Genomic DNA, 23,587 nt, shown 5'->3' with positions numbered 1-23,587 from the left:
CCCTGAGAAATGATTTTGCATTATTACTACATCTAAGGAATTTAAGGTCACTTAATAAAAAGAATTTATTTGGCATGTAAGAGTGCAGTGACTTCTGTCTGCTCTGGGTGTTTTGAGTTGGCATCTGGAAGGGATGGGCCCAGTTGCGCATTGACTGGGATATTGCAAATTCATCTCCATCTTGAGTTCCTTCATTGAACGGTATCCCCCCAAATCCCAGTGGTGGGAACAATACCACCCAAACACTGAAACCAGGAAGTGGATGACTTGTGCCTGGCTCTCCTTCCACTCTCTGCTTTCCTCCCCACTTTAAGCTTTAGGAAGTTCCAGGGACCACAGTTACAGAGCCATCTTAACACTCAGTCATCCCACACAGACTCTGAGAATGGTCACAGCCACATAGTGTGCCATGTCCACTTCACATAGGAGGAGCCCTGTGACCACCAAGAACAGCATGACGCCTAGGCTCCAGATAGTCTCTTTCGACCCATCCTATTTTTTGTTGCCTGGACATTTGTGAGGCACAGTAGAGGACAGTTCCACAAATTGTGTATAGCTTCTGTCCTCCTGAGACCTTCACTCGAAATTCAGCGATCTTCATGTTGCCTCAGCTATCCACTAGTATGTTCTGCAGCTTAAGATCTCTGGACACAATGCCATTGCTTTGACAGTGGAGCAGAGTGCAAACAATTTTCTTGAACCACCTCCAGGCTTCCCCCTCCCTTCAGCCCGCCACTAGGATGTGATGCAGTACTTCCCCTCCACTTGCTAGTTCCACTACGAAGTAGACATAATTCTCTGTTCCAGAACCCAGAACAACTTGATGACATTGAAGTCATCTCAGATCTTCATAAGATTCATTTCACATGCAGTGGAGTCGAGTTTTGTCTTTGCTTATGCAGCAGGCTCATGGCCGCGTGGAGTCCCATGAAGCATGAGCAGATCTGTCCCATCTGGGCAAAGCCACCTTGCACGTCGCCTCCTCATCACAGTATCCGGCTGTGTGGCTGTGCTGCTGTGTCCTTGTCAACCTATATCCTGTACACCTGGCACAGGTAGCAACACTACTGATGCCAAAGAAAGAAGAAAAAGCAAAAGAAATTTAATTTTTTAAGTGACAAATAAGCAAAACGTGTAAAACACCACTATAACAAAGTCATAGAAATTAAACTATGTATTGAATGTGAATGGGTTATTAAAGAAGTCAAGGAAATAAAAGAAATTATGGCTGGAGAGATGGTTCAAGGTTAAAGGTATTTGCTTGCAATGACTGATAGCCTGGTTTTAATTCCCCAGGACCCATATAAAGCCAGATGTGTAAGCTGGCCCATGCATCTGGTGTTCCTTATCAGCAGCAGGAGATTCCAGTGCACACATTCTCTCCCCCCATGCAAATAAATATATTTTAAAGATTTATTTTTATCAGAGAGGAGAGAGAATGGGCACACATGGCTTCTAGCCACTGCAAATGAACTCCAAACTCATGTACCACCACGTGCATCTGGCTTACATGGAACCTGGAGAATTGAACCTGGCTCCTTAGGCTTCTCAGGCAAGTGCCTTAACCACTAATGCATCTCCCCAGCCCTAAATATATTTTTTAAAAGTTCTAGAATAAGATGACAATGAATGTCTAAACAGCTGAGCCATCTCTCCAGACCCAGTAGACCTTTAATTTTTTAAGTTAAAGATTTTCAGTAAGTATAGCAAACAGTTCCCACGTTCAGAGAGGTTCCAAGTGGGTAACCCTTATTATTTTAAATTTTATTTATGTGCATGTGTATGGAAATTCCAGGGGCCCTTATTGAGTGCATCTGTCTTTATGTGGATGATGGGGAGTCAACCCCATGTTGGCATGCTTTGCAAGCAAGCGCCTTTAACTGCTGAGCCATCTCTCTGGCCCTGAGCTGTGGACTTCTTGGTGATCAGTTTGGAGGTACACTTAAGCCTATGTGATTCAGTTATTTCCTACCCATACTTCTCAGTGACACAGTGGAGCACTCACTGTCTCTGACTCCCTCTTATAATGCCAGTCTAGTCTGTGGCCCCAAAGCTACATTTAGCCACTTTCATGAACCAGCACGTCTCTCCTGATCAGGCCTTGCAAAACCTCCATGGCCTGAAACATACAGCTAAACACTGCTGTCCACTGGACTGTAGTTACCTGAACTGCTTAACACTTGATGTGGACCAGTGCCTTTGCTCTTCACAACAATCCCATGAGAGCCTTCTGACATCCACATTTCATAAATGGGGAAACCAAGGCATAGAAAAGCTGAGGGCCATCCTCAGATCAAAGAGATCATAGTGTGCAGAGCTCAGGTTGCGGGTTAGGGTCACAGGTTGTCTGGTTACAGAATCTGCCCCCAACTACTGGGCTAAGCCGATGAACACAGGGGTAATGGTGCTAAGTCCTCTTCACAGAGGTAGAAACAGGCTCAGGGAGGCGTGTGATGAAAGGGGGATCCAGAGAGGAGGAAGCCAACAGTCAGTGAGGGCCAGCTCTGACCAGGCCTTTCTGGGAGGTCTGCTCTCAGTGGAGGGGTGATCCCTGAAAGCTTAGTAACAACCATGAAGAACCCAGAACAAACCACAACAGAGCACGTCATTGCGACAGTGTGCTCATGCTGCGGACAGATGCCAAGTTGACCACAGGTGACTTGGGAGAACGTCTTGTTTTAACATGAACGAGAGCACTCTCCCAGCTTGGGGGCTTCCAGTTTCTTCTAGCTCACTAATGCTATGTCTCTCCGTTGTACTAAACTCAGTGTCCATGCTTATCTGCCCTTTAATTCAGAGGCCCAGGCCCAGTATGTCCTTTAGCATGGTTCCTCGTCATGCTTGTGTGGGTCCCTCCAGTCAGCTTCTATCTCCAAGATCCCTGTCCCAGGGCTGCACACAGGATGAAGACGTGCTCCTCCCAAGTGCTGTGACTGATAAGGACAATGACATGCACCTAGATCCTCCACTATGCCTGGGTCTGGGGACAGTCAAGATGTCAGGAGAGCCCAGAAGACTGGAGGAGCATATGGGGAATTCTGACACCAGGAAGCAGAACATCCACTTACCAGGGTTAGCATGGTGATTAAAAAAAAAACAAAAACAACTAATTAGTTAAATTTTTGGTTTTTCGAAGTAGGGTCTCACTTTAGCCCAGCGTGACCTGGAGTTGACTGTGTAGTTTCAAGCTGGCCTCAAAGGCACCTTAAAGGATCCTTAAAGGCATGTACCACCATGCCTGGCAGAGAGACAGAATGGGTGCACCAGGGCCACTGCAAACGAATACCAGATTCACATGAGCCACTCTGCATCTGGCTTTACAGGAGTACTGGAAAATCAAATTTGGGTGGTTAGGCTTTGCAGGCAAGTGCTTTAACTCCTGAGCCATCTCTCCAGCCCCTCTCCCTTTTTTGGCCAGATTTAATCCCAGGGAATCAGAGCCTATCTATAAAAGAAAAATATTTCAGGCCAGGCAGACAAGAGCAAATCCCAGCTCTAGCTTTACTGGCCAGTGACCCTGGCGACTCTCCCCATAAGACAGCAAAAACCTGGACTCACCAATAGCTCTAGGGACTTCACAGAGATGTGACTAAATGGCAGCTATCCCACCAACACCATCACCATCTCCACCACCATCACTGTCATGTTATCATTTTCCTGCACTGACTTTCAAACAGGAGGAAGATGCAAACACAGCCACAGTTTTCTGTCTCACAAGCAGTGGGGGGACAGATGCTGTAGCCCCACATCAGGCCTTTAAGTTCAAACTGAAGTGTCATAATGGCAGGAAGCCACACCACAAAGAAATATAATGGAAATAAACTGGGTCAGAACAAGCAGACCTCAGGAGAGGGCACCAAAGAGTCACATGTGTGTCTCCTGAAACCAAAGTACTTGTTGCCCACAGGAGCTGGGTACATCCGTTGTGCCTGCATTCCAACATCCGTCCATTCAGGCCAGGTGCCACCCCAGGAAGGCAGAAGGGCACAAGCCACAGGCCCGAAGCTCAGTGGAACACTTGACCAAAAAATGTACCATCATAGAAGTCAGCGTGGGACAGAACCAGTTGGCACTACACCACAGTTTTCATCACAGTAGTCATTCTTTTCCCTTCATAGCAGCGCACACAGTGGGAACAGCCCACTAAGGTCACATGGATTACTCTTGTCAAGAGCCACAGTGGTATTGAAAATCATTCCAATGTGCTTTTGAGAAGCAATGATAAGTCATCATATTCAACCTAGCACTGCTAGTTTGGAAAATTGAAGCCTATGCCCCTGGCAATCTCCACACTTTCTTTAACCCTTGTGAAACTAAAGGGCTCTGCCTCGGTATTTGAACAGTGCGATGTTTATGAGGTAGTATTGCCTTGTTGGAGCTCCTTAATGGTGAAGGTCTTTTCTAGCATGTGTGAAGCTCCAGGTTCAAGCTCCACGACTGTCAATGTTTCATTAAGAAACTTAATTAGGGTGGGAGAGATGGCTTAGTGCTGAAGGCTCATGACTATGAAGTCTAAGAACCCTGGTTCGATTCCCCAGGTCCCACATAAGCCAGATGTACAGGGTGGCGCATTCGTCTGGAACTCATTTGCAGTGGCTAGAGCCCTGGAGCGCCCATTCTCACACACTCTCTCTCTATCTCTGTCCCTCTCTCTGTCTCTAATAAATAAATAAATAAAAATAAAAAAGTCTAAAAAAAAAAGAAAAGAAAATTGAAGCCTATAGAGTTGTGATAACTTGCAGAAACTCCACAAACTGAACCAGGATTAGGAAAAGAAATAATGCTTACCTCTCTGAGCCCTTCTCCGCTACTGAGCTGCCCTGGATTCAGACATTCTCCCACACACCATAATCTCATGATCTGAAAAATGAATCCAGATAAAACCTTACCCAAGCAATGCATACACACGCACACATGCATGCATGCAGATGCTGAAGTCCAAATGAGAAGTGAAATTTAAAAGTATTAACAAGTTATAGTTCTCTGAGTAAAATAAACCACGAATTCCCATTATTGTATGTAAATAAATTGAAATTTTGATGAGGAATAGGTACTTGCATAAGTCACAAATTACCTCTGCCCCAAACACTAAATAAAACTTCAAAACAACATCACAGAGAAGAAACCTAACAGGTTCCAATATTATATATCAAAACAATAGGGGAATCCAAATAGGTCACATGACAATGACAAGATTCAATGACAAAGGCACAGACTCACTTCTCTGTGACTCACTCTCCCTCTCTCTCTCTCCCTTCCTCCCCCTCCCCTCTCTCTTTTTGAAGTAGGTGCCACCACGCCTGGCTTTTTTTTGTGACACTCTTGCCAAAAAAAAAAAAAAAAAAACATCACAATGCTGCATCAGAAAATTTCAACTGAGGGGCAGTCTACACAAAAGGAAGACTGAAAAGTGTTCCAGATTGAAGGAGTCTGAGAAACAACAATGGAAAAATTATGTATTTGGTATTTGAACAAGGTTTTTTGTTTTGTTTTCAAGGTAGGATTTCACTCTAGTCCAGATTGACCTGGAATTCACTATGTAGTCTTAGAAGTGGCCTTGAACTCAAACTGATCCTCCTACCTCTGCCTCCTGCTAAATAGAGTAATTTTGCTGCAGAAAGCAGTATATAGACAAGCATAAGACATTTGAGGGGAAGCAGTTCTTTGTATGAGAATTTGAAATTTTAAGACACCTTCTAAACATTTAATCATATGCCAGGTGTGGTGGCACACGCCTTTAATCCCAGCACTCGGGAGACAGAGGTGGGAGGATTGCCATGAGTTTGGGGCCACCCTGAGACTCCATAGTGAATTCCAGGTCAGCCTGGGCTACAGTGAGACCCTACCTCAGAAAAAAAATCAATGCACAAATATCCAATTATGCCAGAAGTGGTAGTGCACATCTTTAATCCCAGCACTCGGGAGGCAGAGGTGGAGGACTGCTGTGAGTTTGAGGCCATCTGGAGACTACATAGAGAATTCCAGGTCAGTCTGGGCTAGAGTGAAAGACCCTACCTAGGGAAAAACAAAAACAAAACAGATATGCAGACAGTTTCCACGTAGGGTCACAGATACTGCAGCAGGAACAATCAGGGCAGTACGGGAACAACAGAAGGGACTTGTGTGTATCATTGCTGTGTCAGTATGGAAGGCTTTGTCTGGTGGAGGAGATGCAAGCTAGCGTCCGCAGACCAGAAGCACGCAAGTACACGAGTGCTTGCCAACAGCTAGCGGAGAGGAAGAGCGCTGGTGGGGTTGTGTGTGGCCAGTCCAGTTGGGCGGGAAGCGAGAGCAAAGTGGGGCAGTGGGGTGGACGGCAGGACGAAAGTCTGCATAACTGCCAAGAATCACACTGACCTGGGCATTTTCAGTCCATGCTATGGAAAGTTAAGCTTTTCTGAGTCTCTCAGACCAAGGATTCAAATCCTTCCAAATTTTCCCATAAATCAGTTCCAAATGGCGTGTTTCCAGCATCTGTGACCCCCCCCACACTAGCAGCATGATGGCAAGGGGAAGCATGGCATGAGCAGAGGCTGGACATCACCTCTGCCACAGCATGTAGAAATACAGCAGCAGGAGAGCGAGGAGCGAGCAAACACAAGCAAGATGGAGCTGGCTGTAACACCCCTAAGCCTGCCCCCAACAACACGCCTCCTCCAGCAAGGCCCCACCTCCCAAACTGCCACCAGCTGGGGACAAACATTCAGAACACATGAGTTTATGGGGGACATCTGATTCACCATAACATTTATCTATTTTCAAGGTTATAGTTAACATTTCTCAAGGATTATTGTGTAAGAGAAGGGCAGAAAGATTGTAAGAGCCACAAATGGGGATATTTTGGCATTGGCCCCATACTATCCCATTGGGATGGACTGAGGGAGGCCTTCATAACCCCACAATAAATCCCATAACCCCACAGAGGAGGGCCCAAGGAAACAAGAACAGGGAAGATGGAATAAAAGAATAAAATCTGAAAAACAAAAGTAGATCATCTAAGACCAAACATTATCTTTGAGTTTTGTATCTTCACTCAGAAGTTGGTGTTAAATAAACAAAACAGTCTTAGGACAAAGCAAAGCACATATGAAGGGAGATGATAATTATGTTAGTTGGCCTGACCATATCAGCCACTTCACTCTGTGAATGCTGAAACATCATATTGCACTCCTTAATTATACACAGTTAAAGACAAAACGCAAAGAACTAGAAAGCTTGTACTTAGTATATCAGTTTAAGGATTTGAAAGCCCACCCCTAAAGGTATTTGCAGGTATCTGTACACTCTCCCATCTTCTGTGAGAAATGAGGCAGTTGGCATTGAGGAAGAACAGAGAGGAGCAGCCTCCAGGGGAGAATGAGACAGCTAAGCTGGGATCGAGAACAGCCAAGGCAGCCGTGAAAGCACTGAGGTCACTGCCTAGGCACCAATGCATCCGGGGTGGGACCCGCCCTGTCTGTCTCCCACACAGCCTTCACAGGGAACAAGGACTTATACTTTCATTAACCTTTATGCTGATCTCTCCCTATATCACAACTAGGATTTTAGGTAGAGTATAAAACTCTGAAGGACGGTGTTGTGACCTCAAATGGTAACAGCAACAATCACAATTGGGGAAGTTAACTCACCAAGTGCCCAAAGGTGCCCAGTGGAGCAGCAGTAGTGTATGACAGAAAGCATAAGTGTTAACTTCTAGAAAACAGCCAATCTTGTTAATGTTTCTTTTTCAGCAGTTACTGACCAGAAATTTATACCAATAAGCATCTGAAAGCTTTTTTAATAAGAAACTTTGTTTAAAAAATTAGCTCTTGTCAGAATATTGCAAAGAGTTATACAGCATGCACCCTTTGGAAGAAAGAAGTCATCAATGATGTTAGTCAGCAGTGGACACTGCATGTCTTATGTCTAGCTAACAAGGTCAAATGTGCCAGATGGCGCAAGGGTAGCATGTCTCGTTATGTAAAAAGCAACTGTCTCTGATTTAATAGAGGCCCGCTCCATAGGAGGGAATTCACACCTGGTACTGAAAACCTCATCAAAAGCCTATAATTAGGGAAGTTATAAGCCCCAGAGGTGTAACTACTACTGTTGCCTGGCTAAGTGCATGCATTATGCACATCAAACTGCCCTCTAAACACTTACGTTTTTGCCCATGTATTAATGCTACTCTCACTTTTGGTTAGAGAAACTTCTCCGATGGCAGTGACCACTGGTGTGACTCAAACGTCACCATCGTGCTGAGAAGTGCCAGCGGAGTGTTCAGCACTGAGAAATTTCTGTCACACCCTCCGAGGCTCAGGAACCATTGTGGAAAAGGTGGCAGAAAGAATTGTAAGAGGCTGGGCGTGGTGGTACATCTTTAATCCCAGCACTTGGAAGGCAGAGGTAGGAGGATTGCTGTGAGTTCAAAGCCAGCCTGAAAGTACATGGTGAATTCCAGAGCAGTCTGGGCTAGAGAAACACTCTGCCTCTAAATCCCCCCTCCCAGAAAAGGGGGGCCTGGAGAGATGGTTTAGCAGTTGAGATGCTTACCTACAAAGCCTAATGACCCAAGTTTGATGCCCCTGAGCCCACGTGAGCCGGACGCTTGGTGGCGCATGTATTTCGAGTATGTTTGCAGTGGCTAGAAGTCCTGTCTCTCTCATTCTCTCTCTCTAATAACTAAATTAATTGAAAGTCTGTCAGTTTTTTTTTTTTAAAAGGATGTAAGAGCCAAATGAAGGGTAGAATTGCTTCTGATGTTGTGTTACAGACACAACATGGCTTTGGAGGATATTGTGCTGGAATCACTTGCCAATGGGCTGGCATTCCATCTCACTCTAGACCTGTTGGTGGCCAGGGATGTGTTTGTCTTTTCCTACTCTTGTCAAGAGGGAGAAAACAAGGAGCTGTGGTCCTCAGGGTGTGGTAGAAAAGAAGCTAAAAGTTGAACTGACTCACGGAGTTGCTGTAACAGTTAATTGCTGAGGAGCTAAAACTTATCTTTGTCAGCAAATGGAAAAATCCTAAAGAAGGAACTGGTTTTGGCGACCCCCCTTGCCCCGGGCCTAGTATCAATCATGCCACAGCTGGTGGCCCTGGATGGCAGAGGAGCGGCAGCTAGCTCTCAAGTGGCCCTGCGCATCCCTACCCAATCCCGAGACAGAGGTGAGGCCCTTGCCGCGAGAGGGGGACCGGGAAGTGAATTCGGATCCACCTGGGAGGGGGAGTGGACCGTGTCTGCCCTGGACAGCGGCTGGGCAATGGCCACAGTTGATTATGGAAGATTCCCACAAGAGTGACACTTCCAAGACTGCTCCTCAGCCTGGTTCCGCAGTTCAGGGAGCTCCTATTTCTCATATTGCCCAACAGAAAAATTTTGAAAGACCTCTCTTCTGAAGAAACACGAAGCAGAAAAGGAGATGGAGAAAACCCTGGCGTTTCTGCTGTTACTTCTATGTCTGTTCCAACTCCCATCTACCAGACCAGCAGAGGACAGTACATTGCCATTGCCCCAAATGGAGCCTTGCAGTTGGCCAGTCCAGACACAGACGGAGTACAGGGACTCCAGACGTTAACCATGACAAATTCAGGCAATCCTCAGCAAGCTGCATCAGGAGATGTGCAGACATACCAGATCCACACCACACCATCGGCCACTTCACTGCCACAAGCTGTGGTGATGACGTCGCCTGTCACTCTTACCTCTCAGGAAACTAAAACAGATGACCCCCAATTGAAAAGAGAAATAAGATTGATGAAAAACAGAGAAGCTCCTCGAGAATGTTGAAGAAATAAGAAAGAGTACGTCAAATGCCTGGAAAATCGAGTTGCAGTCCTGGAAAATCAAAATAAAACTCTCATAGAAGAGTTAAAAACTTTGAAGGATCTTTATTCTCATAAAAGTGTTTGATTTTTTTAAAAAAGAAAGTATTTTTGTGGACTAACCCAAAAATTAGACGGATTTCTTTTTAGTGGAGTTTTATAAAGTTTTATAAAAGTGAAGCTAATTTTTATTTAGGTTTTTGCAATGCAAAGGTAAATAAATGTCTTTATGCAAGAGACCTGGTCACAGGATGAAGTGGGAAATGGCCTTAAGAAGCTACTGGCACAACTGGGGGCTTTGTAAACAAGAAACATCCTCAAGAAGCAAGAAGTGAACTTCAGCAATTCAAATTTTCTAAATCAATCCAAAAAATGGTATATAAGGTGAAATTTAGTAAATTGAATTTGTAAATCAATTTACCCTGTATGTACGCATTTCTTACTGTTTCTTGGGATTGGCCTTTTTCAGTCGTATATGGTTATATGTGTATTTTATTTCTACCAATAAATTCTAAATTACAAATGTAAAAGAAAACTTGATACATTACTAAATATATAAATTATGTGGTCTGATTGTGTATACCTGTCCTATTGTGAAGTTTTTTAGATGAGTTTTTAAAAGTAAGTTTGTTGAACTGGAGAGGATTTTTAAGAATGGGTTAACTGTTTCTAAGGTCTTTTCCTAAAAGGCTTGCAAGGTACATGAATGAAGTGGGATGATTTTGTAGCTTTTTTTTTTGTCAGAAAAATGGAAAAAGAACTGTTTTAAAGTTTGATACTTTTAAATAGTTTTTTTTTTTTTTTTTTTTTTGCCTACTCTGGTAAAGGTGATTTTTACAAATATACACTGATTTGGTTTTTTGATTCTTTATCCTAAATGCTGTTGGATACCCATTACTTTTGTGCTTTAATAGAGTGAAGTGTTTACAAAAGCTCTGAGAATACTTTTTATAAAACCTGAAAATGCATACCAAAGCTTTCCAAGAGAATTTTACAATCAACTTCATGTAAGGGCTGTCAGGTTCTGAGATAGAGCAGCTAGTTGAGGGAGTTTTATGTTAGAGACTAATTTGTAATGTAGCGAATGGTACCTTTATAAGAAGAGTGACTTGCCAATATATTTTTATAGCTAATCTTTATAAATTCTAATGTTGAGTTTTAATGATTATTTTAAATATTTTATGTAGTTTAGTGAAAATCTGCATCTCATCCTTTTATATTATGAGAAAGTTATCAGATTGGCTAATATTTGAAATTGTAAGTTTTATATGGATATCTAAAGTTCGAAATGTCAGTTACACAAGTGTTAAACTCTGTATTCTAATTTGTATACACCTTGAAACTGTACTGCAAAACCATTGTGCTTGTTTCATATTGTTGTCTGTGAAATTAAAGAATATTTGATAAAAAAGAAAAAAAAAAAAGAAGGAACTGTCCAGAAATGGCCCAAATGGATGATAGGAAGGAAAGACAGTTTAGGCTAAAACAAAGTAAAATGGAGTTCATTGTTACGGTGGCCTGACTACAGAAATGATTGATATGCAAACTGCCACATCTTGCTTGTTCACTTCCCCCTCCCCTTGGCTATGAGAACTATAGAATGGAAATAAAATCTCCGCTGGAAGGCAAAGCTTCTTTGGAGGGTGACCTCAAGCTTTTTGGCCCCTGGGTAATAAACTCCTCTATGTTCACTCATTCTGGCATTGGGGTGATCTTTCGAGAGAATTTCTACAAGGGCCCCACCTCACGTCTTGCTGAGCTGTGTTCTCTGAAGATGGATAGAAACTTGTTGCTGTCTCCAAAGACAAAGCAATCCATGTTCTAAATGTGGAGCACGGCCAAATGGAAAGATGAATTTCCAAGGCTCATGGGAGCGCTATCAGTGGTCGGCTGCTGGTGGATGAGAATGTCCTAGCTACTGGGGATGACACAGGTGGTATTTGGCTCTGGGACCAGCAGAAGAGGGTCCTTCGATGGATGTGCGGCAGCATGAGAAGTACCTTGCTGACATGGCTGTGGACCCAGCCAAAAAGCTGCTACTGACAGCCAGTGGTGATGGGCACTTCGGTGTGCCCCATGTCAAGAGACATGGGTGCTGGGGAATCAAATCTGGGTCCTTTGACTTTGTAGGCAAACACCTTAACCACTAAGCCATTTCTCCAGCCCTATATTCTTTAGTCATTTTTCTACATCTCACTAATCTCCACAACCTGCTTCACTAAAACTTATGCCCTTAAGTCAAATTAATGAGCCAATTTGTCTTCTGTGATGTTTTGACTTACTTGTTTAGTTTATTTGCTAATAATTTTCTAAGTTTCACTTCCTCTGGGTAGCTTGTAGTTGTCCATTGCTATCTGGTTGACATGAACTTGTCTTTTCATTCTAGAAAATTCAGATTCCAGATCTTTTATCCAGAGCTCCATCTGACTTCATAATGAAGCATTTTCTGTGAATATTAATTTTTTCTCCTTTTCCTCATAGATGGCTTTTGTCTAAGACAAATTGAAAGAAATTGCTTTAAAAATATTTATAATCCAAATAATTATTATACATTTATATTCTTTAGTTTTGAATCATTCAATGAGTAATTTTTAAATTTTTAATTTTTTTTTTTTTTTTTTTGGTTTTTCAAGGTAAGGTCTCACTCTGGTCCAGGCTGACCTGGAATTAACTCTGTCTTCTCAGGGTGGCCTTGAACTCACGGCAATCCTCCTACCTCTGCCTCCCGAGTGCTGGGATTAAAGGCATGCATCACCATGCCCAGCTCTCCAAGAGTAATTTTTAAATACATGAAAAAAAGATAACAGAGTTTTCGGAGTGTGGTAATGCACACCTTTAATCTCAGCACTCCGGAGACAAAGGTAGGAGGGTCACTCTGAGTTCAAGGCTAACCTGAGACTACATAGTAAATTCCAGATCAACCTGGACTAGAGTGAGACCCTACCTCAAAAAAGCCCATCGAAAAGATAGTAGAGTCCAACATGCTTGCCATTAATATAAGCTACATGAAACTTGAATTATAAATATATAATCATTTGTCTTTATTATTATTATTATTATTATTATTATTGTGGCACTGGAAATCAAACTCAGGAGTTTGTGTATGGTAGGCACACGCTGTACCACGAAACAATGGCCTCAGCTCAGAATCATTCTTATGTTAGTAGGCATGCAATTATTATTCATGATTTATTATGTACTTATTATGTAGCTATTAACTATGATATATTTTCCTGCAATCTGACAATACATTAACTCACAATGAAAAACTTGAACAAGGTATCTTAAGTACAATTCAAATGTATTATATAATTTTTACATCCTCTTTTTCCTCTTGTTTTATTCTGGCTAGTCTTAAATATAAAGTAATTCTCTAATGGAAATCATTTTCTATAGTCAAATGATGGTAATAGAAATATTTAAAAGGAGAAGCAGATATCATCTTCCTACCAAAAATCAACTTGCTATAAGTAGAGGAAATAAATACATACATGCATCCAAAATATAACTTTCAGTGAAAATAATTAAAACATATAATAATAGATATTTAACCTGTAAAAACAGATTGACTTGTTTCAATTTTTCTATTAAATCTTGTTTCGTTTGCTCTTCAACCTCCAATTTATATTGTTCTATTTGACTACATTCTACCATATTGCTTTCCATATAACATCGGAGGCTCACTATTTCTTTTTTCAATTTCTCTGTATACTTCCTCAGGTTTTCACACTTCTTTTGTGTGGTGTTCATAGCTGATAGCTCCAGTCGAAGCACCTGGTTTTCTTTATGCAGGTGTGAACTTTTTGAAAGTGTGGTTTCCAGTTCTGCCGTCAGGTCCGCATTCTGTACGGATGGAATTGTAACACGCTTTGGTAATAAGGAAAGGGGCCGAGAGCAGGCTAACGGAAACACACAGCACGGGACACGGCCTCAGCTGCAGAACCGCGCGGTCTCCAGCAGGCTCTCACCGGTGCTGCTGCGAGTTACCACCGAGTCAACAGTTAAGGTCTCCAGGAGTCACCAAAACAGACTCATGAGCATTGATACAGACACTTCATCTTTGCCTTTATTGTGCTATGATTCTGTCGTAACATGAAGCCTTATGTCGTAACATAAGGCTTTCTCCTTAGAAAGCCTCTTACCACTTTTCTCTATCTTCACTTTCTGAAGAAATTTTAGGGACATTTTACAGAGTTTTATATGCCCCTATCAATAATTTGTTGCCCAAAGAACAAAAACAAAACATTGAGAATAGCACCCTAACACAAAAAGCTTACAACTATGGATTCTTAAATTCATAATCCTTTCCCTGAACTGTAAATCTCATAACATTTAACTTGCATTCCAGAAGTCATGATGCAAAGAGGGATGACATCTCCCAGCACAAAGGCTTATGCATGATCCATGCATTGATTTTCTTTTTGTTTTTTGTTGTTTTTTTTTTGAGGGGGGGTTTTCTAAGGTAGGGTCTCACTCTAGCTCAGGCTGACCTGGAATTCACTATGTATTCTCAGGGTGGCCTCGAACTCTGGGCAATCCTTCTACCTCTGCCTCCCGAGTGCTGGGATTAAAGGCGTGCGCCACCACGCCCAGCTTCATGCATTGATTTTGAACAAGAATAATTAGTCCAACAGCATTATCTTATAATCTTCTGAGTCTTTATGTACATGAAAGACAGGTACTAAGCCACAACAATAGCAAATCTTAGGTGGGATTTCAGTGGTGTGGAGTTTCCAAGGACTGCTTTTTAAAGAAATATTTTCTTTATTTAAGAGAGAAAGAGGAGTGTGCCAGGGCATCTAACCACTGCCAATGAACTCTATACACATGCGCCACCTTGTACATCTGACCTATGTGGGTACTGGGGAGCTGAACCTGGGTGCTTAGGCTTTGCAGGCAAGTGCCATAATGGCTAAGCCATCCCTGTAGCCCAAGAACTGCCTTTAAAAAATATAATGGCTCTTCAAATAGTAGATTTAAAACATGTCTTCTATACTTTGGTATTTTTCCTGTGATGTTCCTCTTCCTCAATGATGACCATTGCTACTGGATTCTAGTACAAAAACTGTCATGAGACTTCTGGGTGACTTCTAAGGGTATTTTAGAAAATGGGATATGGCTTCCACTTTTATTTGTCTAGAAGCTCACCCTTAGAATCCTGCCACATGTTGCAAGGAAGCTCAAGCCACACTATGAATGCTCATGTAGGGGTCCCAGCTAAAGACCCAGGCAAAAGTCAGAGTCAATTGTCAAACATGCGATAAAACCAAGCTTTAGAGATAAGATGATTCTAAGTGCCCAGCTTCAAGCCACCCCAGTCAATGTCAAATGTAGAAAAAGATAATCTGTCCTCACTGAGCCTTGTCCAAAATGTAGATTGGGAACAGATTACATTTTGCTTTGAGACATAAAATTTTGAACTGGCTTCTACTGCATCAAAAACTGACCCAGGATTTGAGAGAGGACTTAGTGGTTAAGGCACTTGCCTGCAAAGCCAAAGGACCCAGGTTCAATTCCCCAGGACCCACATAAGCCAGATGCACAAGGTGGCACATGCATCTAGAGTTTTTTTGCAGCATCTGGAGGCCCAAGAACACCAATTCTCTATGTCTTCCCTCTCTCTCTCAAAATAAATCAAAGATTTTAAAAATACTGGCACAGATACAGGTACAAAATGTAAAATACTGTTATTTAAAGGAAAATTAAATGAAACAATTGAAACATTTACTGGTCATCTACATGAGAACATTGACAGACTGAATTACACATCAATTTTGTCTAATATTGGACCATTAAACCTTTGAAGGACACAAGTTGTAACTAAATTCAGTGGGTTTGAATCTTGTTGAGCACAAAGCCAAAAGAAACAGAAAAACACACTACCTGCACCAGGTAGGAGGGCACAGGGGTTATTGCTAAAGCCAATGCTCTCCCCGAACAAAGGAAGAAAGGAACCATGAGGATTGGGGGGATATACGACTTCATACAGGGTGGGCCAATCCCTAATAATGCTCAGTTTAAGGTCATTATTTACTTATTTATTTATCTTCTTTATTTATAAGAAGAGACAGAGAGAGACAATAGAGCATGCCAAGAGCTCTTGCCATTGCAAACAAACTCCAAATTCATGTGCCATTTTGCCAATTTGTGCATCTTGCTTTACGTGGGTATTGAGGAATACAGCCTGGGCTATAGGATTTTTAAACCACTGAGCCATGTCCCCAGCCGATAAGGTCATAATTTCAGAAGGAAAGGTAGTAGCCACGTATTTTGGCCATGTTTAGCTAAAAAGCTCAGAGCCCATAGGTACAAGATTAAAGTGACGGAACACGTCTCTGGACATGCTCAGCTTGCACTATAAAGGAAAGAATATTTCGAAGGTGCGTTAACCTGTGCAGGAGTCTTCCCCGCGAAGGTGACTTCTTTACTTAGTCACTAACACAGTGAATGGAATAGAAAAAAATAGGAAAAAAAATAGTTTCTGAACCCACAGTGTTATGAGCACTAGGTTCTCTGTCTGGTCATAGTAAAGCAAGCAGCCATTTCTGTTTATACTGCCATCTCCTTTCTTTTTTAAAATCCAAAGAGCAAAGCACATTCCATTGGGAACAATGCTTATGCAATGACCTAGTTCCCATTCTTGATGAGGAATGCAAATTGTAAACAATTTACTCTCAAAATCTTACTGAAACAGGCTTATATTAAAAGAGATATTCAGGGGCGGGAAAGATTGCTAAGTGGTTAGGGTTCTTGCTTGCAAAACATACTGACCTAGGTTCAATTCCCCAGTACCCACATGAAACCAAATGTACAAAAGTTCCTTTGCAATGGCTAGAGGCCCTGGCATGCCCATTCATGCTCTCTCGTGCTTCTCTCTCAAATAAGTAATTAAAATATGAAAGAGATACATACAGAATCCTAGATTAAATAATTAAAGAAAATCAACATAATTTTAAGAATTGTTCTGAAATTATCAGTGGGGATCCAGTCACATGATTATACACCAATGTCCAGAGCAACCTTTGTAACCAGAACCGAAAGATGCAAGAAACCCACTCAGCCTTCAACAGAGGAATAGAAAACCAAAAGGTGGCATGTTGACACAGTTTTTGATTTCACTCTTAGTACTCAAAGCATTGACTTTAGAAGTCCAGTCAATACTTATCAAGGACTACTTGTGCTAGTGGTGGTAGCAGCAGTAATTACTAGTATTTGTAAGTATAAACATACTCTTCTAAATATAAGCTTTTCTACTGCCTAAAACATTGCTAATGCCAGAGAAATAAAACTGCTTTTTTATCATTATTAAAAAATAGGAAATCCCAGCACTAGGGAGGCAGAGGTAGGAGGATCGCCATGAGTTCGAGGCCACCCTGAGACTCCATAGTGAATTCCAGGTCAGCCTGGGCTAGAGTGAGACCCTACCTCGAAAAATCAAAAAAAAAAAAAAAAAAAAAAGGAGAAAATCTTACCAAATTTGTACTTAGCAGGCTTTTCTCCAACTGTTCAATTTTTTTGTTTCCTTTGTTACCTTGACTTTCAGCTTGTGATTTTCAAGTCCAAATCTATAATGTATATTTTAACACAATTATTCTCCTACCAACTTTTAAAATGTATGATTTCTGGGCTGGAGAGATGGCTTAGCGGTTAAGCGCTTGCCTGTGAAGCCTAAGCACCCTGGTTCGAGGCTCGGTTCCCCAGGTCCCACGTTAGCCAGATGCACAAGGGTGCGCACGCGTCTGGAGTTCGTTTGCAGAGGCTGGAAGCCCTGGCGTGCCCATTCTCTCTCTCTCCCTCTACCTGTCTTTCTCTCTGTGTCTGTCGCTCTCAAATAAATAAATAAATAAATAAAAATAAATATTTAAAATGTATGATTTCTATATAAATATTTGGAAGAGTAATTACTTAAATGCTTAAAAGTTAAGTAGATTTTAGCAAATGCATCCTTTTCTCTAGCTGTCATTGCAGATAATGTGCAATATATAGGTACAATATATAAAAATGATGCACTAGTATTAAAGCTATTATTAGTATTACGCTGATTATTTCTAAGTAGTGCTGAAAGTGAATCCAGGCCCTTGAAATGTGTAAGGTATGCACTGCTACTGACTTGCATCTCCAAACCTAATTCATGCATTTCAAGTTTTTTTTTTAATTTTTTTGTTCATTATGTATTTATTTGACAGTGACAGAGAGAGAGAGAGAGAAAAGAGAGAGGGAAAATGGGTGTGCCAGGGCTTCCAGCCACTGTAAACAAACTCCAGACGCATGTGCCCCTTGTGCATCTGGTTAACGTGAGTCCTGGGGAATCAAGCCTCGAACTGGGGTCCTTAGGCTTCACAGGCAAGCGCTTAACCACTAAGCCATCTCTCCAGCCCTCAAGGTTTTTTAATTTATTTATTTGTGAAAGAGACACACACACACACACACAGTATGGGCATGCCTGGGCCTCTCACCACTGCATACAAACTGCAGACACACGCATTGCTTTATGTACCTGGCTTTATATGTGGACTAGGGATTTGAGCAGCCTTTGGTCACTGAGAAGTCCTGCTGGAGCTGAGCTGCAAACCTTCTCCATGTAGACAAGCTAACAGAAAGCTGGACAAAGCTATGCTGTATGCAGTTCAATGGGAGACAGAGAAATCACCAGTAAAGATACCCAACATTGGACACTGCAAGCTTTATATTTGGCCATCCAGGCCAAATGAGCCAGCAGGTGCAATAGTGGCACATCTGATATGGGGGAAACCAACCACCCTCTAATTTGATTGGAGGCCCGCTTCATGGGAGGAACTACATCCCTGATACTGAAAACCTACAAAAGGAGTAGTCATGAACCCTAGGCATGTAACATCTGCTGCAGTCTGGCTAAATGTATATACTGTGCTTATCAAACTGCCCAGTAAGCACTTCTCTTAATGTTCATACCCATATATTAATACTACTCTCACTTTTGGTTAGAGAACCTTCTCTTTTCAGAAGGCAGTGACCTTGGGATGACTCAGAAGGCACCATGGTGCTGAGAAGTGACAGAGGAGTGCTCAGCACTGAAATATCTCTATCACATTTTCCAAGGCTCAGGGTCCATTGCAGAAGAGGTGGCAGAAAGAATGTAAGAGCCAAAGGAAGGGTAGGACTCCTTCCAAAATGCTCCTCCAGACACAAAACGGCCTGGATATCCATGACCTTACAGTGCCTGACATGACCTATATAGGACCATCATAATAGGAGGAAAAGATCATGACATCAAAATAAAAGACAGACTGATCAAAAGGGGGAAGGGACATGATGGTGAGTGGAGTTTCAAAGGAGGAAGTGGGGGAAGGGAGCAGAAATTACCATGGGATATTGTTTACAATTATGTAAGTTGTCAAGAAAAAAAATAAATAAAAATAAAATTTAGATTTTCATTTTAGTATATAAAAATTTTTATTTTATTTTTTTATTAGAAAGAGAGAGAGAGAATGGGCACACCAGGGCCTTCAGCTACTGCAAATGAACTCCAGATGCATGTGCTACCTTGTTCATCTGGCCAACCTGGGCACTGGGGAATCAAACCTAGGTCTTTTGGCTTTGCAGGCAAGCACCTTAACCATTAATTCATCTCTTCAGCCCGTCTTAATAATTTTTTAAATGCAGGTCTCAGCCACATTGTGAGGCCCTGTCACTCACAAACAAACATACAGCAAACAATTCAAGACAATGGACTTTGGGTAGTGAAGATGATAACAGAAAAACCAGAATCTAAAGAATGGAGGCTTGCCATGCCCCAGCTCCTCTCTGGGAGTGCTTTCCAGGATAGGACATGAACAGAAGTATTTGAGGAAGAGTCTACCAGATCCCCTGAGTTAAGTGACAGAGCTAGAAGTCCACCAGACACCTTAACTAACTCTGGGGCTACAGCTTGGTAGTACAGTGCTTAATAAATATGAGGTGTGGGTGCCGAAATGGCTTAGCGGTTAAGGCGCTTGCCTCCAAAGCCAAAGGATTCCGGTTTGATTCTCCAGGACCCACATAAGCCAGATGCACAAGGGGGTGCATGCGTCTGGAGTTCCTTTACAGTTGTTGGAGGCCCTGGCATGACCATTCTCTCTCTCTCCCTTTCTCTATCTCTTTCTCTCAAATAAGTTAATTAAATATATTTTAAAAAATTTAAATATGTGTGAGTTCCCAAGTTCAATTATCAACACTGGAGAAAGAAAACATTAGTGAGGAAGGATACTACTAAGGTCACAAACTGGGGAGCACAAATCTAGCAAAACTGGGTAGCTGATAAAAAATGATATTTGGCATATTAGTAATAACACTTAAAACACAACAAATAACAAACAACCTAATTATCTCTAGTGAAAAGGGATTTGAGAAGACAGTTCACCTAAGAACACATACAAATGGAAAACAGGAATGTGGAGAGATGTTAGACATCAATAGTGGTCAGTGTGATGTACATCACACTCACACTGACCTGAGAAACACACACCCACTACAATGAAGAAGACACACTGACAATAAATAGCACATGTGTGTGAAGAGAGGGAGGAACTGGAACTTCCCTATAGTGCTGATGGGAGTGGAAGATGCTACAAGTACTTTGACACAATTTTGCCTTTAAGGGAATATGAAAGGACATGAAGAGAATGTTCTGATGGTGAATTTGTTAACTATCTCAATTGTGGTGACTGACCATGTGTCTACCATGGACACCAAACCCTGTCAAATACTATGATTTGTATATGTGGACTTTGTCATCTATCAGTAATCCCTCTGCAAAGCAATGGAAAGCACAAAGCTCTATTACAGGCACAAACATCTAAGACAGCGGATGGGGCAAATAGAAATTCAGGGAAAAGCTAGAGGAAAGAGATTCTCTCTCTCTCTCTCCCTCCCTCTCTCCCTCCCTCCCTCCCTGTCTCCCTCTCCCCCTCCCCACTCCCCCTTCCCCTCCTTCTCCCCCCTCAACCCCCTTCCTCCTCTCCCTTCTCCCCTCCCCCCTCCCTCCCCCCTCTCTCCCCCTCCCCCTCCCCTCCCCCTTCCCCCCTCTCTCTCTTTCCCTCCCTCTCCCTCTCCCTCTCTCTCTCCCTCTCTCCCTCTCCCTCTCTCTCTCTCTCTCTCTCTCTCTCTCTCTCTCTCTCTCTCTCTCTCGCCAAGGTTGACTTGCAGTTCACTCTGTAGTCTCAGGGTGGCCTCAAGCACATAGCAAACCTCCTACCTCTGCCTTCCAAGTGCTGGGACTAAAGGCATGCACCACCACGCGTGGCGAGATTTTCTTTTTCAACCTTACAGTGATGAGAGTGGGAGCTGGGCTTAGGCAAAGGGTTAGCAGGATTGTATCTGAAGTGTTAAAGGTCATGATCATGCCCCGACCTCAGCAGGGGGATGGAATGCAGGGAAACCACTCTAAGGTTACTGCAGTAGTCCAGGCTGACCCAATCACAACGTGACCAGGTCAGGGTAAAGAGACGAGAGGGAAACAGAGGCCGGGTGAGACAGGCAGAGCTATTAGCACGGAAAAAATCCAGTGGGGATCACTGGAGCCCTGGCTGAGAGTCAAGAGCTCTCGTTCTATCCACATGCACTGCCTGTTTCTGACACGAATAGCACCAAGACACATCCGTGTTCTACAGCGTGCTGCTAAGCAACGTGTGCACACGTCACTGCACTCGACACGGAGGCCTCGTGTCTGTGTTACGAGCCTACCTTTGCACTCCATCCGCAGTTGTTCAATCAGCAACAGAACATCCTCATCATTAGGGCAGGACAATTCACTGCACTCTGAGGTCACTTCAGAGGACCAAGTCAAGTCATCAGGGTCTTCCATAGTGCTTGCTTTTGATCTAGAAAACACATAGTGCCACACCAAAGTGTTATAAAAATGCTTTTGCCATATACTATCAGGATAGAAGTGACAATTACTCATAGTTTCATAAAATCACAAGCATGGGAACTGATTTTTGTCAAAAGGATATGTTTATCCATGTCAAATGTTTCTTCCTTTTTTTTAAACAAAAAATACTCTATTTATTTGCAAACAGAGGCAAAGAGAGACAGAGAAACAGAAAGATACACACACGCAGAGAGAGACAGACAGACAGAATAGGCACACAAGGGACTCTAGCTGCTGTGACTGAACTCCACATGCATATGGCTTTATGTGGGTACTGGGGAATCCAACCTGGGTCGTTAGGCTTTGTAGGCAAGTGCCTTACCCGCTGAGCCACCTCTCCCTGTTTCTTCTTAATCACATTTTTACTGTATATAACAAACGATACTCTATTTTTCACTTTCCCTTTGAGATGTATTTTAATTTCATATTTTTCATTTGTATGAATAGTACAACATGAAGGGAGTTCGTTCTGACATTTGAATGCATGCATGTGATATACTCTGATCATACTCTTCCCCTTTTTTTTTTTTTTTTTTGGTTTGTTGAGGTAGGGTCTCACTCTAGCCCAAGCTGACCTGGAATTCACTATGGAGTCTCGGGTGGCCTCGAACTCACAGCAATCCTCCTACCTCTGCCTCCCGAGTGCTGGGATTAAAGGCGTGCGCCACTACGTCCAGCTTCCCCCAATTTCTTCTCCCCTTCCCCCTATCCCTCTATATCCCTAGAAGTCATCTTTAGTATAATTTTACATTTTAGGATGCAATTTTCAATAAAATATTATTTTTCAATGCAGTTCTCTTTCACTAGATGTTGCCTTTGTGAGTCTCCGGCATCATACAATGCTTTAGGCAAACCATTACTGCAATTACTGGTTTTGATATAAATTGTCTACATTGGCCCTTGATTTCTTCTATTCATAAAGTATGTCTCGTGCAAGGAGATTTAATTAGGAACGAGAGACTAAGATTACAGGACAAAGCTAGTTCTACTAATGCCATCATAACGAATTATATAAGACAGGTCGTCAAGGCACACAAAAACATCATGTCCACTGCATTATTTGATTGAAATGTACCAGGGATATTTGTTATTGTCGTTTTCTTTAGAATTAAACTGTTTATGGGTACTAAAACCCATTTGAACAATGTAACTGATGTCCTTATATGAGGGAAACCCATGAGCGTGTGTGGGGAGGGGATATGCCCTGTGGGTGCAGATGCGCAGGCCCTAGGCCGCGGGTGCAGGCGGAGGCCAGAGGGGCACGCAGGCGTCTTCGCAGAGTTCATCCGCGTGTTTCCTTGGCACGGTTCCCCTCAAGCCTCAGCCGCTGTGGGCATCCGCATTGGCGCGCTCAGGGCGGACTGGGCAGCTGCCAGGCGTCCTTCCGAGCTCTGGGCACCCATCCCGCTCATCGCAGTCCTCGCATGGTGGCGTGGGTGGCACGCCAGGCGGGTCTTCAGGGGAGAAGCAGAACGTGCCGGCCTCCCCACTCCCTCCCTCCCTCCCGGGACGCGGCGCCGCCCGGGGCCTCGCGATGCGCTCCGAGGGCGACGCCTGCGAGCGCGCTGACGCCAGCGGACAGCGGGTTCCCCGCGGGCCCCCCGCTCCTCGCGACGACTGAGAGCGGTGTCGGCGCCTGGCCAGTGGTTTTGAGAAGCAGCGGGGTTCACCCCCGGGAAGCCGCCGCCCCCGAGCTGAGGACGCGGCTCTCCGCGAAGACGGCGCAGGGGCGCGGCCGGGCTCGGGCACGCGCGCTCGCCGCTCGGACGCGGACGCGGACGCGGAGCCGGGGCGCCCCTGCCGCCGCCCGGGACGCGCCCCCGGCCCCCGCCCCCGCCCGCCCCGGCCGCTCACCCCGAGGCCCCGCGGCCGCCGCTCGCACGACGTCGCGCAGAC

The 23,587-nt window shown here is 43.4% G+C and overlaps 1 long non-coding RNA gene and 1 pseudogene across 2 annotated transcripts; one reads left to right on the top strand and one right to left on the bottom strand.

Annotated features, from left to right (window-relative positions):
• Positions 1-47: 47 nt before the first annotated feature.
• LOC123453339 lies at positions 48-23,587 on the bottom strand. 2 transcript variants are annotated; one of them, XR_006632736.1, is made up of 4 exons: positions 23,546-23,587; positions 21,505-21,641; positions 4,789-4,860; positions 48-1,067 (listed from the first exon to the last, which is right to left on the bottom strand). It is a non-coding gene; the product is annotated as an uncharacterized LOC123453339 (long non-coding RNA). The 2 variants fall into 2 exon arrangements; XR_006632737.1 differs by having other exon boundaries at positions 48-1,064.
• LOC123453338 lies at positions 9,259-9,984 on the top strand (annotated as a pseudogene).

Source organism: Jaculus jaculus, chromosome 11 (assembly GCF_020740685.1).
Source record: "Jaculus jaculus isolate mJacJac1 chromosome 11, mJacJac1.mat.Y.cur, whole genome shotgun sequence".
NCBI classification, from domain to species: Eukaryota; Metazoa; Chordata; class Mammalia; order Rodentia; family Dipodidae; genus Jaculus; species Jaculus jaculus.
Note: the sequence above shows the minus strand (reverse complement) of the source record. Positions and strands in the feature narration are given on the sequence as shown.